The 17476-nt window shown below is 37.1% G+C and overlaps 1 long non-coding RNA gene across 1 annotated transcript; it reads left to right on the plus strand.

Annotated features, from left to right (window-relative positions):
* The first annotated feature begins 8603 nt into the window (after positions 1–8603).
* Positions 8604–12298, plus strand: LOC130244071 (uncharacterized). Its single transcript, XR_008839197.1, has 3 exons — positions 8604–8677; positions 10201–10261; positions 12240–12298. It is a non-coding gene; the product is annotated as an uncharacterized LOC130244071 (long non-coding RNA).
* The last annotated feature ends 5178 nt before the right edge of the window (positions 12299–17476 follow it).

Below are 17476 nucleotides of genomic sequence, written 5' to 3' on the forward strand. Positions count from 1 at the left end.
TTCATTTCTGGAGGTCACAGTTTCACTCTATAGCGTCATTGCTGCTTGATTTATGTGTCTGTGTGATGCTTCGGCGGACACAATAAACCTTATAGGACAAAAAGTAAGAAGTGAGAGAGTGTGGAAAAGGACGGAAGTAAATCTGAGCTGGATTTATGACGGAAAAATGAGATTTCTCAAGTGCTGGTCCACAGTTATAATGCTAGGATTAATCTTTGTCTCTGTCTTATAAACTAAACAATTCAATCCTGGAAAGCTAAATATACTGTATATGTCTCTGACTTACAAAACTGTAGTACATAATACCTAAATGAATACATATCCTGAGAATGAATAGTTTACTGCCAGTAACATAGTTTTATTACTTATTCCATATCTTTTAAATGTTCATCATTCATTCTACAGCGGAATGAACCGCCAACTATTCCAGCATGTGTTTAACGCAGCAGACGCCTATCCAGCTGCAACCCAGTACTGGGAAACATCCATACACACTCATTTACACACTCATACACTATGGCCAATTGAGTTTACCCAATTAACCTATAGCGCATGTCTTTGGACTTGTGGGGGAAACTGGAGCACCTTGAGGAAACCAACACGTGGAGAACATGCAAACTCCACTCAGAAATGCCAACTTGCCCAGCAGGGACTCAAACCAGCAACCTTCTTGCTGTGAGGTGACAGTGCTAACCACTGAGCCACCGTGCCACCCATATGGGAATTTAAACTGCCAAATACATAGGCTCATTGTGAAAACGTAGCCCTATATACATTTCTGGAGATTGCGAATTATGTATCCAGAAGTAGGTATGTCTGCATTTCATCTTTAAAATGAACCCTACGGGGCGATGTGATGCCGTTCCTTTTCGCGCTTACCAGCTGATCGCTTACCTCCGTATGGACCGCTTTCCCGTTGTAACCAGTTTGTCCAGTTAGCTCGCCATGTACGTTGGCAGACTTGAGACGCAGAGAGGAGATGACCTCGATGACGGGGTTTGAGTCTGGTGAAGAACATTTCCAAAAAGCAGATAAAAAATGAAATAAACAGGTAAATAACAGGGTGAGAATGTGGTAAAAATCAGGCGAGGGCTTTTCTTTTTCTGGATTGCTTTTGAAAACTGTCAGTTTGATTTAGGGAAGTGGGTGGGCGGGTCAGTCGGTGCTTTTGAAAACACTATTGCTTGGGTTTAGAGAAGCAGGAGGGTGGGTCAGCTATTTAGTCAGTCAGTCAGTTGACAGCGGCCTCTGGTGGGTTTACGCGAGAACAGCAGACGTGAATGGCATGAACGAGAGAAATTTGAGATCTGAAAAAGCAAAAACAAAAACTGCAAATAACATAGCTCCTGGAACGTATTTGGCGCTCTCCAGATATGTATATAGGGGTACGTTTTCAAAATGAGCCTGGGTTGTAAATACTTAATTTTAAATTGTGAAACAATTCTACTTTATCCAACATTTTTATAAAAAACATGTATTTTATTGTATATGAATGTGCACGACTTTCAGTTCCATATGGTGTTTTCATAACACTTTATTTTGAGTCACAGTTCACACTGTTAACAAACTATTAACTAAGGCTATTCGTTTAATAAACTGGTAGTTGGGATTAGGTTTTGGATAGGATTAGGGATGTAGGATAAAATCATACTTTATAACTACTAAAAACAGCTAATATTGCATGCAAACGGCTACAACAAGAGTGACCAACCTTAAATAATTGGATAGATGCGACTACTGAGATTTATGCAACAAAAAATATCACTTCTGTAGTCAAGTTAAAGAAGGATACATTCCTGGGAAATAGAGGAAATTGGTTAAATGAACAGTATTTCAGATGGAAGACCTGATTTTGTTGCAATAAATAAATAGAAGATGCTGATGGATAAATATATGCTAATGTGTGTATATGGAAATCTATTCTGTCTAATACATGTGTTTAATGAAGGTGGTCATTTGAGATTATTCTGGAAGGATTTATTTTAGGACACATCTTCTCACCCTGGATGTAAATACAGTTGCTGCTTTTTTCTTTCTTTCATCCACTTCTTATTTTAATTATTTGCTCATCTAATTTTTATTTTATTTATTTATTGTTTTATCACTTTAGATTTTTCATTTGATAATAGTACACCTGGCAATAATGTATGTCATTTAAGGTCACATACGAAGGTTCATATGTAACTTAAAATATTGTATGATTGTACTCAAATGAGTGTTAACATTCACTCATTCATTTTCCTTCAGCTTAGTCCCTTTATTCATCAGGGCTCGCCACAGCAGAATGAACCGTCAACTCATCCAGCATATCTTTTACACAGCAGATGCCCTTACAATTGCAACCTAGTACTGGAAAACATCCATACACACTCATTCACACACATACACTACGGCCAATTTAGTTTATTCAATTCACCTATAGCGCAAGTCTTTGGACTGTAGGGGAAACCGGAGCACCCGGAGGAAACACACACCAACACGGGGAGAACATGCAAACTCCACACAGAAATGCCAACTGACCCAGCCAGGACTCGAACCAGCAACCTTCTTGCTGTGAGACGACAGTGCTAACCACTGAGCCACCGTGTTGTCAAATGGCTAAAACAAGTGCGACCAACCTTAAATAATTAAATAGATGTGACTACTGAGATTTATACAATGGAAAAAATCACTTCTGTAGTCAACTTAAAGAAGGATACATTCCGGGGGAAAAAGAGGAAATTGGTTGAATAAACAGTATTTTAGAAGGAAGACCTGATTTTGTTGCAATAAATAAATAGAAGATGCTGATGGATAAATATATGCTAATGTGTGTATATGGAAATCTATTCTGTTTAATGTATGTGTTTAATGAAGGTGGTCATTTGAGATTATTCTGGAAGGATTTATATTAGGACACATCTTCTCACCCTGGATGTAAATACAGTTGCAATCAGAAATACTCAACCACCTTTTAATTTTTTATTTCTTTTTTAAATATTTCCCAAACAATGTTTAACAGAGAGAGAAAGTCTTATTTGTTTTATTTAGGCTAGAATAAAAGCAGTTATTAATTTTTTATTAACCATTTTAAGTTCAAAATTATTAGCCCCTATATTTTTTTCGATAGTCTACAGAACAAAGCATCATTATACAATGACTTGCCTAATTACCCTAACCTACCTAGTTAACCTAATTAACCTAGTTAAGCCTTTAAATGTCACTTTAAGATGTATAGAAGTGTCTTGAAAAGTATCTAGTCAAATATTATTTACTGTCATCATGACAAAGATAAAATAAATCAGTTATTATAGATGAGTTAATGAAAGTATTATGTTTAGAAATGTGTTGAAAAATCTTCTTTCTGTTAAACAGAAATTGGGGAAAAAATAAACAGGGGGCTAATAATTCAGGGGGTTGAATAATTCTGATTGCAACTGTAGTTGCTGCTTTTTTCTTTCTTCCACTCACTTTTTTATTTTAATTATTTGCTCATCTAATTTTTATTTGATTTATTTCTTTTTTTATCACTTTACATTTTTCTTTTGATAATAAATAATGGATGTCAATTGTATGTCATTTAAGGTTACATACTGAGGTCCAAATGAAACTTGAAATATTGTATGATTGTCCTCAAATGAGTGTCAGCAATAAAAAAAATAAATGAAATAAAAACAGGTAAAATTGCAATAGTAAGCAGGTAATAAGCCGGTAGTTAACAGCATAAATCGTGACTTAAACTAAAGTGTTACCTGTGTTTTTAAATGTGTGAGGTCATTTACGTGAAGCTCCACATTTTTCCACCTTTCATCAGAGACTGTCCAGGAAGAGAAGATCCGGCGTCTGGCCGAAGCGGTTCAGGATCAGGTCTGTGAGGTAAAGCAGATCTGGGAACTGTTCAGCGTTCAGACCGTCAGCTTTCAGCAGCAGGTCGACTGGGCTCTGGGCAAACTTCAGGACCTCCAGGATGCCATGAACCAGCTGGAGCTTGGACTGATGGAGATGGAGAATGAAAACTGGCCCTCTGAGGAACAGGGCATGGTCAGCTGTGTGCTGGACAGTGTGGAAAATATGGTGAGTGTTCAATAGAGAGGTGACTATTCCTCACACTAAAGACTCTTTAACATTAATGCAGTAACTTGGACTGTAAACCATCTATAAGTGAAGTTTATTTATAAACTAATTTCGACAGGAGCACACGCTTATGATTGATAGCATCTGGTCCACATTAGCTAACACTGATTCACCAATCAGACGACTCCTTAACCACTATAAACAACCAGAGTATCTTACCTCAGCCATCTTCGTCATGAAGAATCCCCCCTTCCACCCCTACTCCTCCATTTCCTAGTCAGGGCAACACGGAGGCATAATGGTTAGCATCATTGCCTCACAGCAAGAATGTCACTGGCTCAGACACTACCTGGCCAAGTCGGCATTTCTGTGCGGAGTTTGCATGTTCTCCCCATGTTTGCGTGGGTTTTCCTCGGGCTCTCCGGTTTCCTCCCACAGACCCAAAAACATGTAACATAAATAAATTGACAAAACTAAATTGACAGCATAGACACTCCATAGCATTCATATTCTACTTTCAACATTATCAAGCAGGGGGACTTCTCGAGACCTACCTGAACTCGGACTCCCCTCTTGCCCTGCAATGGGGGGGGGGGGGGGGGGTGCCCCGGGCTCGAGGATCTCACAAGCTCAGGGCTCTCTCCTGGGACAGCATGCCAAACACGCTTCATAATCAATCATCAGCTAAGGGCGAACTCTTGAAAGGGCAGTTCTTTAAAATTCAGGGACTAAGTTGTAGGATAGTGAGAGTTTTTCAAAATTGAGATTCATACATCATTTGAGAGACGAATAAATAATCTTTATATTTATATTATTTCCCCGAAAATAAAGTATTGGAAAATCTTTAATCTGAGTGCGCCAAAAAATCGAAAGATTCAGAAAAACACATTTAAAGTTGCTCAAATTGCTAAATGCATTTGTATTATATATATTTTTACTATATATTTTTTATTTATAACTATATGAAAATTAAGTTTTCAGATGATTCAGTGACACGGTGGCTCAGTGGTTAGCATTGCCACCACAATATAAAATTATATTTTATATTTCTAATGACTGATTTATTTGATCTTTGTCATGATGACGGTAAATAATATTTTACTAGAAAGTTTTCAAGATACAAGTATTCAGCTTAAAGTGACATTTAAAGGCTTAACTAGTTTAACTAGACAGGTTAGGGTAGTTAGGCAAGTTATTGTATCATGATGGTTTGTTCTGTAGACTATCGAAAATATGTAGCTTAAAGGGGCTTATAATATTGTCCTTAAAATGGTTTTTAAAAAATGTAAAACTGCTTTTATTCTAGCTGAAATAAAACAAATAAGACTTTCTGCAGAAGAAAACATATTATCAGACTTAGGGGAGCGCAGGGCACAAAGTAAAGAGGTAAAATGTAACAGAGAGTTTTAAGGTATTTGCTTAGGGTTAACCATGGCATGCTTCCGTGGCTTTTACCACAGTGTCGGCAGACGTCTTCCTGCCATTATTGAAAAAGTTCTGCGAATTTTAATGAGAAACACAGGAGAAACCATTTTTGCAGCATAAAAGTATTTTTTTATTATAGTCAATATTTTTTTATTTAAAAAAAATCTGTGAAAGTATGTAAGTAAAATCTCATACTGTTTTGATAACCGTCTTCTAGGCTAAAAGATGAAACCATTTTGAAAGGTGTAAGAAACACACAGTGACTGCTAGCCAGTTTTGAGGAAAACACGACACAGCGGGGTTAGTTGTAAACAGGTATGGCAAGCCGTTTTGACTATTCATTCTCAGGATATGTATTCTTAATATCAACAATTAAATTTGAATGGCAGCCTATGGTGTCATTTAACTAGTGAAAATTCAATTCTTGATATCATAAGTGTAATCGTTGATATCAACAATTCAGTTTTTGACATAAACAATGTTGATTGTTGATATGAAGAATTAAATTGCTGATATCAAGAATACATATCCTAGAAGGTTGCTGGTTCAAGCCTCGGCTGGGTCAGTTGGCATTTCTGTGTGGAGTTTGCATGTTCTCCCCATGTTCGTGTGGGTTTCCTCTGGGTGCTCTGGTTTCCCCCACAAGTCCAAAGACATGCGGTACAGGTGAATTGGGTAAACTGTAGTGTATGTGTGTGAATGAGAGTGTATGAATGTTTCCCAGTGATGGGTTGCAGCTGGAAGGGCATCCGCTGCATAAAACATATGCTGGATAAGTTGGCGGTTCATTCCACTGTGGCAACCCCAGATTAATAAAGGGACAAAGCCAAAAAGAAATTGAATGAACGAATGACCGGATATGAAATATTTACAATTTTTGCCATTTCAAAAATTTGATTACAAGATCTTTGGAGAGATAAAATGCATCAGTTTGATGAAACTTTGTACTGCGAATGCACCTTTGGTCATCTTTTGGAAACACATTGCCAACGTTTTAAGCTGTATGAATCCATCAGCATGCTAGATAAATGTCATTCATTTGCACATTAAAGTGCTTTTGTTATGTTTTTTTGGATATTGCCTTCCAGGCATTCACTAATATAGCAGGCTGTGAATGTAAAAGGTCTTCAAAGTTTCAAAGATCAAAGTGTACGAGAAATAGAGTCAGACACTATAGTTGCATTTGAGACTGGAAGAGTTTATTTATGTTGTTGATATGTAAAACAGACGCTGTTTACTGCGCAGTGAAGGCAAATCCTCTTTGCCTGCATTTCCAAAGAATAAAAACTTGTGCTGCGTTGAAGTCTTTAAGGAACACTCCACTTTTTTGGAAACAGACTCTTTTTACAACTTCTCCACAGTTAAACAGTTGAGTTCTACCATTTTTAAATTCATTGAACTGATCTCTGGATGTAGCGGGAGCAATTTTAGCTTAGCTTAGCATACATCGTTGAATTGGATTAGACCATTAGCATCTGGCTCAAATATGAGTTCCTATATGAAGCTTGACTCTTTTGTAATTACTAAGACTGACAGAAAATGCTAGGAACTATATTCTCATTTTGGCATAATAATCAAGGAATTTGCATGCATGTGTGTATATACACTCTCTTCGGCCTCTTTATTAGGTACACCTGCCCAACTGCTTGTTAACATAAATTTCTAATCAGCCAATCACATGGCAGAAACTCAATACATTTAAGCTTGGATCAAGCTTGGTGAACTCTGACCTGCGAAATCGCATCACTTGACTGCGTGAGACCAATTGAGGATCAAAACATGACCTTTCTGGACAGAAATTTAAAACGTGGAGCGATCGCTCGCTTTTTTTAACGTCTAATAATCTTGTTTAATCCCGCCCCTTTTCGCAGCGCCGCACGACAGAATTTCGCACACACAAAGCCTAGTGTGACCGTAGCTTTAGGCATGTAGACATGGTCAAGATGATCTGCTGCAGTTCAAACCGAGCATCAGAATGGGGAACAAAGGGCATGGTTGTTGGTGCCAGATGAGCTGGTCTGAGCATTTCAGAAACTGCTGATCTACTGAGATTTTCATGCACAACCGTCTCTAGGGTTTACAGTGAATGGTCAGAAAAATATCCAGTGAGCGGCAGTTCTGTGGGCACAAATGACTGTGATGTATGTAGTAATAATCTGCACATTTTTGTAAAGCACTTTGGAACGAAAATTATGGTGAAAAGGGCTAAACAAATAAACTTGAACTTTACTAAATTGAATTTAAAGATCAAAATGCAAACTTCAGATCAGAATCTAACTAGTTGTAATGATAAATTGAGCATGCCTGATCCATTCATGTGCATTCAGACCCCATTTTTAACCTTGAAGCATCGATTATATTTTTAATCTCTCATTAGTATCACTCAGCCCACAGGAAGTCCAGTTTGATTCTGATTGCTTCTTTATCCCGCCGGCACTGCTTGACGTGTGTGTGACTGTCGTGTTGTTTTGAGGATCCTGTGGGCAGAAATATTGACCTTCAGTATCGATCTGGGCAGCTGGAGCTCATAGATAATTAAGCTTCCACCAACCCAATGACACTCTCGGGCCTTATTTCGCCATCAAAGCACACTCCTGCAGCCGCTAACTCATTTTCAGAGCTCAAACAATGATATTTTTCACCCCAAGTGGGCGTCTTGGGAATTCATGTACTAGTTATATTAATGTAACTGAAGGAGTTGTGGCGTTTGTGCTTTTGGGACATGGCCTTGTCTATCACACAAGATGAAAAGGCCGCTCATTATGTTTTGGCAGAGATGTGTCTCCACAGACTCTTGAAGACAGGCGTGCTGGATAATGAGCGTCTGGTCATTTCAGAACTGAAGTACCAGACTTCTTTCTCCGAACAATGTCTTTATTTTTCCCCAGACTGCCCCCTGCTTAGTTGTGTCTTTGGATGAAAAAGCCTTTAAAGCACTGTAATTTGCATCTGATCTGAGCCGCCATTATGTCGCGGCTGGGGAGGTCTATTTCGATCTGCGCATTAAGGTTTGATGGTACAGTAAGATGTTAGGCATCATTTTTGATGTTGCCATCTGTTGTAGGCATAATCCTGCAATCTTGATTGTTTGGGAACATTTTCTTTCTTTTTCCAAATCTTTTCCAGGGCATCTTGGAGAGTCAGCATCCACAATGCTCTCAGACGAATAGGAGACTTTTGTCGCATGACTTCTTGTCAGGTAAGCGTGGCGAAACTTTATTGAATCACTCTTATAGTGTTGGAAAACTTTTGTTAATGAATAAAATACTATTAAAATCATTTCTGTAATGAATAAGCACTACTGTGAGGAAGTTTGGGGTCAGTTAGATGGTAAGAAATTAATATTTTAATGCAGTGTGAAGGATGCATTACATCATTATACTGCTGACAGGAAAGTTTTTTGCACTTTTACACACACACACCCATAAATGTTTGTCAAGCTAATGCTTTTTTTAAACTTACTGTTTTTCAAAGGGTCCTGAAAACAATATGTATATATGTTTTTCTTAAAAAAAAAAACTGTAATAATATTACTGTTTTTTTTTTTATTCAATGAACACTACCTGAAAAAAACTCTTGTCGTTGATCTCAGCTGTAAGAGCAACAATAATAACTTCTAGTTGATCATTTGGAAAAGTAGCAGAAGGTAAATTTTTCCCATGAATCATCTGTTGAACTGCATCCCAATCATCACAAATACTGCAGAAGACCTACTGGAACCCGCATGGACCCAAGATTCTCACAGAATCAGTCAAGTTTGGTGAAGAAAAATCATGGTTTGGGGTTACATTCAGTATGGGGGCATGCGAGAGATCTGCAGAGTGGATGGCAACATCAACAGCCTGAGGTATCAAGACATTTGTGCTGCCCATTACATTACAAACCACAGGAGAGGGCAAATTCTAGCAGGATAGCTCTCTTTCTCATACTTCAGCCTTCACATCAAAGTTCCTGAAAGCAAAGAAGGTCAAGGTGCTCCAGGATTGGCCAGCCCAGTCACTAGACATGAACATTATTGAGCATGTCTGGGGTAAGATGAAGGAGGAGGCATTGAAGATGAATCCAAAGAATCTTGATGAACTCTGGGAGTCCTGCAAGAAGGCTTTCTTTGCCATTCCAGATGACTTTATTAATAAGTGATTTGAGTCATTGCAGAGATGTATGGATGCAGTCCTCCAAGCTCATGGGAGTCACACAATATTCATTATTTATGTTAAATGATAAGACTTTCAAGGCAATCAAAGGCATGATCATATTTAATTTTGGTAAAATAAGTGTAATCTAGAGGCCTTTGCCTTTCATATAAGCCACTTCTGATACCAAATGATCAACCAGAAGTCAAGTTATTACTTGTTGTTCCTAAAACTTGGATAGACGACAAGACTTTTGTCAGGTAGTGTATATAGCCCTGGTAAACATCAGAGACTACTTTCAAAACCAATGAACCCATCGGTTGAAACCACTTACCAACCCCAAACATTTGAGTTATATTCTACTTTGAAATATTTCATTGACCAGTAATTGGTCTTTCAGGACACATTTCCTATAATATACAATTTTATTTTAATTTACTTAAAAAAAAATCTTTATCTAGTTGAAAAAGCTGAAATGATCATTAAAAATGGCAAAACTAACTATATATATATACACATACAAATATACATTTTCTGACCCCCCTCCCCCCGTTTCTTCCGTCTGTGAAACCTTCTATCTCCAAACCAGATTCTGTTCAGTTCCCATGGCAGAGAGCTGTTTTTCATAACGGCGTCCCTTATTATATCAAGTGAGTTTTGTTTCATGCGTTCCTCATCTCTTCTGTGACACATCGTTCACTTGTGTGATTTCCCATGAGTTTAATTTTGCATCAGAATGAAGTTATTCAAATTTAAATCTAGTTGCAAAATCACCCTTAGTAAAATGTATCATGCTTACAGTCTGCCCAATGCTTGTCATTCAAAAGTTTGGGATTGTTTTTTGAAAGTCTTGAATACTCAAAAAAGATACATTCAATTAAATCAATTAATCAGACAGTACTGTTTAAAAATAATATTAAAATTTGTATTTTTAACATACCCTCTCAGAAATAAAGGTAAAGCTAAAGCTGTCACTGAGTAGGTGCCCTTTTAAAAGACAAAGTTTTGTACAAGATACAATATGAACTATTTACAGAGGTGGAAATAAGTATTGAACTTGTCATGTTTTTTCATAAGAATAATATTTCTAAAGCAGCTGTTGACATGGAATTGAACCAGATTTCCCAAACAATACAAAAAAAAAATTTGATAAATGAGTTATGTTTATTAAGAATGAAATGACACAAGGAGAAATTACTGAACTACTGAAACGTATTTATTACTTTATATAAAAGGCTTTTATTGTTGATGGCAGCTTAAAGAGGCCTCTCATGTGGAGGATGAAGTCACACATGTTACAACCTCCTGGCTCAAGAAAGTAGCAACAAAACCAAATCCAGAATCGAATTAGAATCAAAAAGATCCAAACCAGAAAATCAAATCAACTTAAATATATTTAATCAAAAATTAAGTGAAATAATACATAAATAAAAAGAAAAGAAAACAAAAAACTCCAAGGCTGAAGAGGGAAGGATGAACACCCGCAGTCCTGTTCTTAGGACCTTATGACAATCACACACGTCTATCAAATCTGAGCTTTATTTTGTATTTTCTACTGGATTTAAGTCAGGTGATTGGCTGAGCCATTCTGCGGCTTTATTTTCTTTCTCTGAAAGCATTTGAGAGGTTCCTTGGCTATGTTTTGGATCATTGTCTTGCTGAAATGTCCACCCTGGGTTCATCTTCATCCTTCTGCTAATGTAGATGTTGGACTAAAGCAGCTGATATTCATTTACACTGAGGAAAGGCAGAGGGTTGCTGAAGAACTACTGAGAGATTTCAGCTGCTGTCTGGGCTTTCACTGCCTTTCTACACCTCCCTTTCTTCATGTGTTCAATACTTTTTCCCCGCATCATTTCATGTTATTACACATAACTTCATTTGTAAATGAATTACTTCAGTTTTCTTTGCATATATGGATTTCTTTGATTGTTACCAACATCCTGGGAAAATGTCAAGTCAACCGCACCTCTAGAAATATGTTTTCAGAGAAAAATGGTGACATATTCAATACTTATTTTCCCTGCTGTATGTACAAATATATAATTTTAAGCTACTGATACGGACCCTTGTGGTACTAATCTAACTTTAAGGAAATGCATACAAAAGTGTATAACATTTGAAACGGTTTCCAGTGACCGCTTTTGTACCTTTATTTCTGAGATTGTTTGTTAAAAATCATAACTTCAGTTTTCAGTATAAAAGGATTGTTCAGAAATAATTCTAATATGCAGAATTGTAGCTCAGGCATTTATTTATTAATGTTAAAAACATTACTTCCTGTTTACGTAAAACCTGACGCATGATTTTCCAGCATTCTTTGGTGAATACCATTTATTTTAAACAAATCTTTTGTAACACTATAAATGTCTCTATTCTCAGTTTAGATGCGTCATTTTTAAAACAATTTAATGCATCCTTGCACAAAAGCATTAGTTTCTTTCATTAAAACAGGTCTTGCTGACCTCGACAATTTGAATAGCAGTTAATTTTGTTGATTAACAAATTAAGTATGCAAAACATTCCTAACCTATCTGTCATTTTCAGAATTCCGCAAGACAAAAATGAAGTTGCCATGGTAGACTTCTGCAAGAGAATTAATGCAGATTATTATTAATTACCTTTCAGTCATGAGCAGCAGAGCACCTCCTGGGATCATCCAGAGATGACACAACTATTTCAGTCAATGGGTCTGTAATTTAACCTGTCAGTCAGTGTCAAGTGTTCTGTCATTCTCTCTGTGTAGTTCACAACTCCTTAAATGCACAAACTGTTTAGTATGCATTCTGTCTTAAAGGCATAGTTCACCCAAAATACGAAAATTATGTCTTCGTTTACTCACCCATTTTTTCCAGGTGTGTTTGAGTTTCAACACAAAAGAAGATATTTTGAAGAATGTTGGAAACTTTAAGCTATTGACTACCAGGGTTATTTTAGTAAATGCAAACTAAGAGTAGTTTATAAACGATTGTATAACTATTGGTTATAAAACTAAAACATTTTCATTAACTGAAATTAAATGTAAAAAAAAATACAACTAAAGGAACCTAACAACTTTCACTGAAAAGCTGAAATGGAAATGATACAATACTTACAAACATAAATAATCATTTTAAGAATTAATAAGAGGGGCGGCACGGTGGCTCAGTGGTTAGCACTGTCACCTCACAGCAAGAAGGTCGTTCTAAAAAAAAACTAAAATTGGCTGTAGTGTGAATGTGAGAGTGTATGGATGTTTCCCAGTACTGGGCTGCAGCTGGAAGGGCATTCGCTGTGAAAAAATATGCTGGATAAGTTGGCGGGTCATTCTGCTGTGGTGACCCCTGTTGAATAAAGAGACTAAGCAGAAGGAAAATGAATGAATGAATGAATGAATGGGAATTAATAAGCACTGTATCTAATATCTGTTGATGGTGATTTTACAGACAAACACATCAGTCAAGAGCAAGATTGATTCATTCATTCATTTTCTTTTTGGCTTAGTCTCTTTATTAATCTGGGATGGCCACAGCGGAATGAACTGCCAACTTCATTCATCCATTAATTTTCTTTTCGGCTTAGTCCCTTTATTAATCTGGGGTCGCCATAAGCAGAATGAACCGCCAACTTATCCAGCATATTTTTTACGCAGCTTGCAGCTGCAACCCGTCACTGGGAAACATCCATACACACTCATTCACTCATACACTATGAACAACTTGAACCCAATTCCCCTATAGTGCATGTTTTTGGAATTTTGGGGGAAACTGGAGCATCCGGAGGAAACCCACGCAGACACGGGGAGAACATGCAAACTCAACACAGAAATGCCAACTGACCCAGCCGAGATTCGAATCAGTGACCTTCTTGCTGTGAGGCGACAGCGCTACCCACTGCACCACTGCGTCGCCCACCAAGAGCAAGATTATGTACAAAAACCATCCTATAAGACATATTCTAACTTTTATTAATTTTCCGAAAAGTAGGTCTTGTAGTTTAATTCAATTCAATTCATTTTTATTTCTATAGCACTTGTGTCAAAGCAGGTTACCATTGAAACTAAAATTGAAACTGTGTAAGTTCAGTTTTCAGAGTTAAAGTTCAGTTCAGTTTAGTTCAGTGTGGTTTAATTTTCACTGTTGAAAGTCCAAAAGCAATTGACAAAAGTGAAGGAAAAAACACCTAGAGAGAAACCAGGCTCAGTTGGGTATAGTTCAACTATATATCAATAAGAACAAAGGAAATAAGTCAGTGTTTTATTTTTATGTATTTTATTTTTGACAGTTTTTGAAATGTGTATGAATCAGTCTTATTGGACTTGTTTGTATATTGCTTTAAATTGTGTCAAATAAAACAAACAAACAGAATACAGCATGCTGTACTGTAAATACTGTATTTTTCTATTAAATAAATTTTTACTGACTCTGTGAAGACGGTTGTTTTTAAATGTTATTTATAAATAAAAATGGAATTTAATTGAATGTGAAGAAGTCGGAATTCTTCATCATTTTCACTTTTATTCATTGCTTTTGTGGTTTGGGTTCATTGTTCAAACAATTATTTTATTTTTATTACTAAGAGTTTTGCACAGGAGTAAATGTAAGCTCTGCAAACACTAAACTTTGCGTTTGTCAACACTGGATATATTCTGTTAACTCTGATAAACTAGAATTACTAAAACTAAAACTAAAAAACTAATGCGTTCGCTAAATAAAAACTAAACTAAAACTAACAAAACCCTTAATGAAATGAACTGAAACTAAACTGAAATGTACAGCAAATTTCGAAAAAATAATTTAAGAATGCAGAACTATATTAACCTTGCTGTTAATTGCTACAATTTTCCACATTCTTCAAATTATCTTCTTTTTGTTCAGCAACACGTTTGGAACCACTTGTGGTTGAGTAAATTTCAACTTAAATTTCAGGTGAACTCAACACTATCTCACGCCAATTCGTAACTTTTTGATTTAGTGGCTAATTGCTATGAATTTGTAGCGCACGTCATGATTTTGCCAAGTACGACGCCATCCTGGATTAACATCTATGCTGATCTTGGAACATAATTTTTGCTCAAAAATGTAATCCATACCTATTCCCTACCCCTAAACCCAACCATAACTGTAAATTATTCCCAAAATCAGAGGGGAATAATAGTTGGATAACAATCATGTAGAAGTGCATAACCCTGACTGTAAGCCTAAGCTTAACTCTGATTGGATAATTGAAATGTTGTTCCAGGATCAACATATATGTTAATCCAGGAACATGTCCTATTGGTGAAATCAGGTTGGCGAAATTTGAACAATCTCTTTCACACATTTGCTCATTCCTCAATGAAGGTTGGTTTTAGGGGCGGGGTTTGGTGCCTCCTTTCAAAAGTCGTACATTTTCATACGACTGAACTCGTATGTATGAATTTGTACAAATTAGCCACTAAACTGACAAAAATGTACATTGATTAAGTTTCTTTGTGAGATCAGGCTGGGTGAACTATACCTTTATGTGTTGTTTAAATGGCAAAATGTAATGACTAAGGCTGCTTTGTAACATTAACATCCATGCTTTATGTTTTGTGCTCAATGAGTAGCTGATCTGAGCCATGTGCGATTCTCCGCATACCGAACTGCTATGAAGAGCCGCCGCTTGCAGAAAGCCCTCTGCTGTGAGTGACCACTACTTTTTACTAATATAACTTAAAACAGTAGTTCTGTCTGTAAAACTCTACAAAGAGATTTAGTATAGTAATGAATATGCAAATGACAATGTTTAAGCGTTTGGTCTTTTGCTACACAGCTCTGATTATTAAGTGTCCAAGACCTGCTTTGTAGCTGGAACCCCCCCCCCCACCACCACCACTCCGTCCCCCCTTTTTTTTAATTCCTTCATTAATCATCATACTTTTTTCTTATTTTCCCAGCAGGCACAGTGTCATAAGACGTTATTATTAGGTTAGATTTAGATCACCAGCATCTGAGGACAATGTTATTTTGACATCTAAATAACGACGTGAAATGATGATCATATTTGGTGGATTTTAGGTTGTGTTGGAAAGTGACCAAAATTCAACATCGAGCCAACATCTTAAACCAACGTCATACTGATGTCAAATACTGATGAAAATAATTTATTCGTTCGGTATGGCAACCAAAATCCAGCGTCTGATAGACGTCATAATGGTAACATCCATACAAGGTCAAGCTGTAACATCATTAGACGTTGATATTTAGTTGTTTTTAGGCTGCTTTGGAAAGTAACCAAAGTGCAATGTCTGTCGAACATCGACATTGGCGTGACGCTGGGTTCTGACGTCTGATTTTCATTTGCAAACAAAATGCATTGTCCCAAGACATTGGGGTACAACGTCAATCTGACGTCATATTGATGTCCTGCTGGGTTCTGTTTGTGCGATCAATTTAGGCTGGGATAAGAGTAATGTTATGGTTGTTTACATAATTATATTCCATTATTCTGTATGTTTAAAACCAGCAGATTATACTATATATTTCAAATCAATCAAATCACGTTTATTGTCACATCAGCAGCAACACGTGTACTATGATGAGTGAAAAGCTTAGGTCCTGGCTCCAGATACAAAATACAGACAGTGCAAAATACAACCGCATACTCCCAAAAAAACAAGACAATGTGCAATTGGCAATGTTGACAGCAATACGTAGAAGACAATGAATAGGTGTACACATAGTTGTAGGTAGTATTGTTTTAAGTATGAATTGGTTAAAGTGCAGTGCATGCTACATTTTGATGGTATGCAGTAAGGTGTATGGAAGAGTGTGTGTGGGGTGTGTTAAGTGTTCATCAGCCTGATAGTCTGTGGGAAGAAACTTTCCTTCAGTCGGCTGGTGCGTAACCGGATGTCATGTCACATGTCATGTTGTGCTATATTATAAATTCACACACAACGACTGAAAGACTGTGTAGACTGCATGTTACTAATGAGAAGATGAAGGATGCCTACTGTATGATGACTGAAAAAGATTTGTACACAGGTGGTGGAGGAGAGTCTCCAAAAGCATGCTACAGATTGCTAACAAAAATCACATTAAGTGAAGTTTCACAAACTAATTTCGAGAGGAGCACGTGATATGATTGACTGCAGCTGGCCACTCATCTACATTCACTAGTTAGCCAATCAGATTAACCCCAACTCACTGTAAGTAGCCTAGCTAGAACTACTCTTTTATCTTCGTTTTCCGAAGAAACCCCCCATCCACCCCTTCTCCTCCTTTCTTCCTTTACCACGGGGAGCTCTCGAGAACCACCGATCTCGTACTCCCCTCATATGCTCTATGGACCAGGCGGGAGCCCTGGGCTCAACTATCTCCGAGCTCAGGGTTCTCTCCCGGGACAGCATGCCAAACCTGCTAACAGTTGTCAAACAATATCTAAGTGTGAACTCTTAAAAGTATTTTAAAGTTCATTTAAATTTTAAAAGTTTTAATCTAATTTTAATTTAAAAGTTAAAGAGCTACTCATTAACTGCTGAGGCGACAATAACCAATTGCAAAATGCATATGGAAGCAGGTTGGATTACAGTTTCATGACCCAACTCTGAATTTCCATGCTACTTTTCTGAGAGATTTTCCACTGTTGCTCTAGCATATGCAGTAGAATCTTTGTTGGACATCATTGCCAATCATTAAGTGTGAACATGGACGAGTGGAACTCAAATGTAAAGGGAATAAACAAATTACTGCAGAAGACAAAGACAATTCCAACAAAGCAATCTAGAGCTCTCGGCTAATTTTGTGGAGGCGCGTTTGGGACTAACAATGAGTCTTTGATCTTGGAAATTGCAGTAGGAGTTTTGAAAGCATTAGAGCCAGCGAGCCACCCGCTGACATCATTAGTACAGTACGAGCTGT

Source organism: Danio aesculapii, chromosome 17, assembly GCF_903798145.1.
Source record: "Danio aesculapii chromosome 17, fDanAes4.1, whole genome shotgun sequence".
In the NCBI taxonomy this organism is placed as follows: domain Eukaryota; kingdom Metazoa; phylum Chordata; class Actinopteri; order Cypriniformes; family Danionidae; genus Danio; species Danio aesculapii.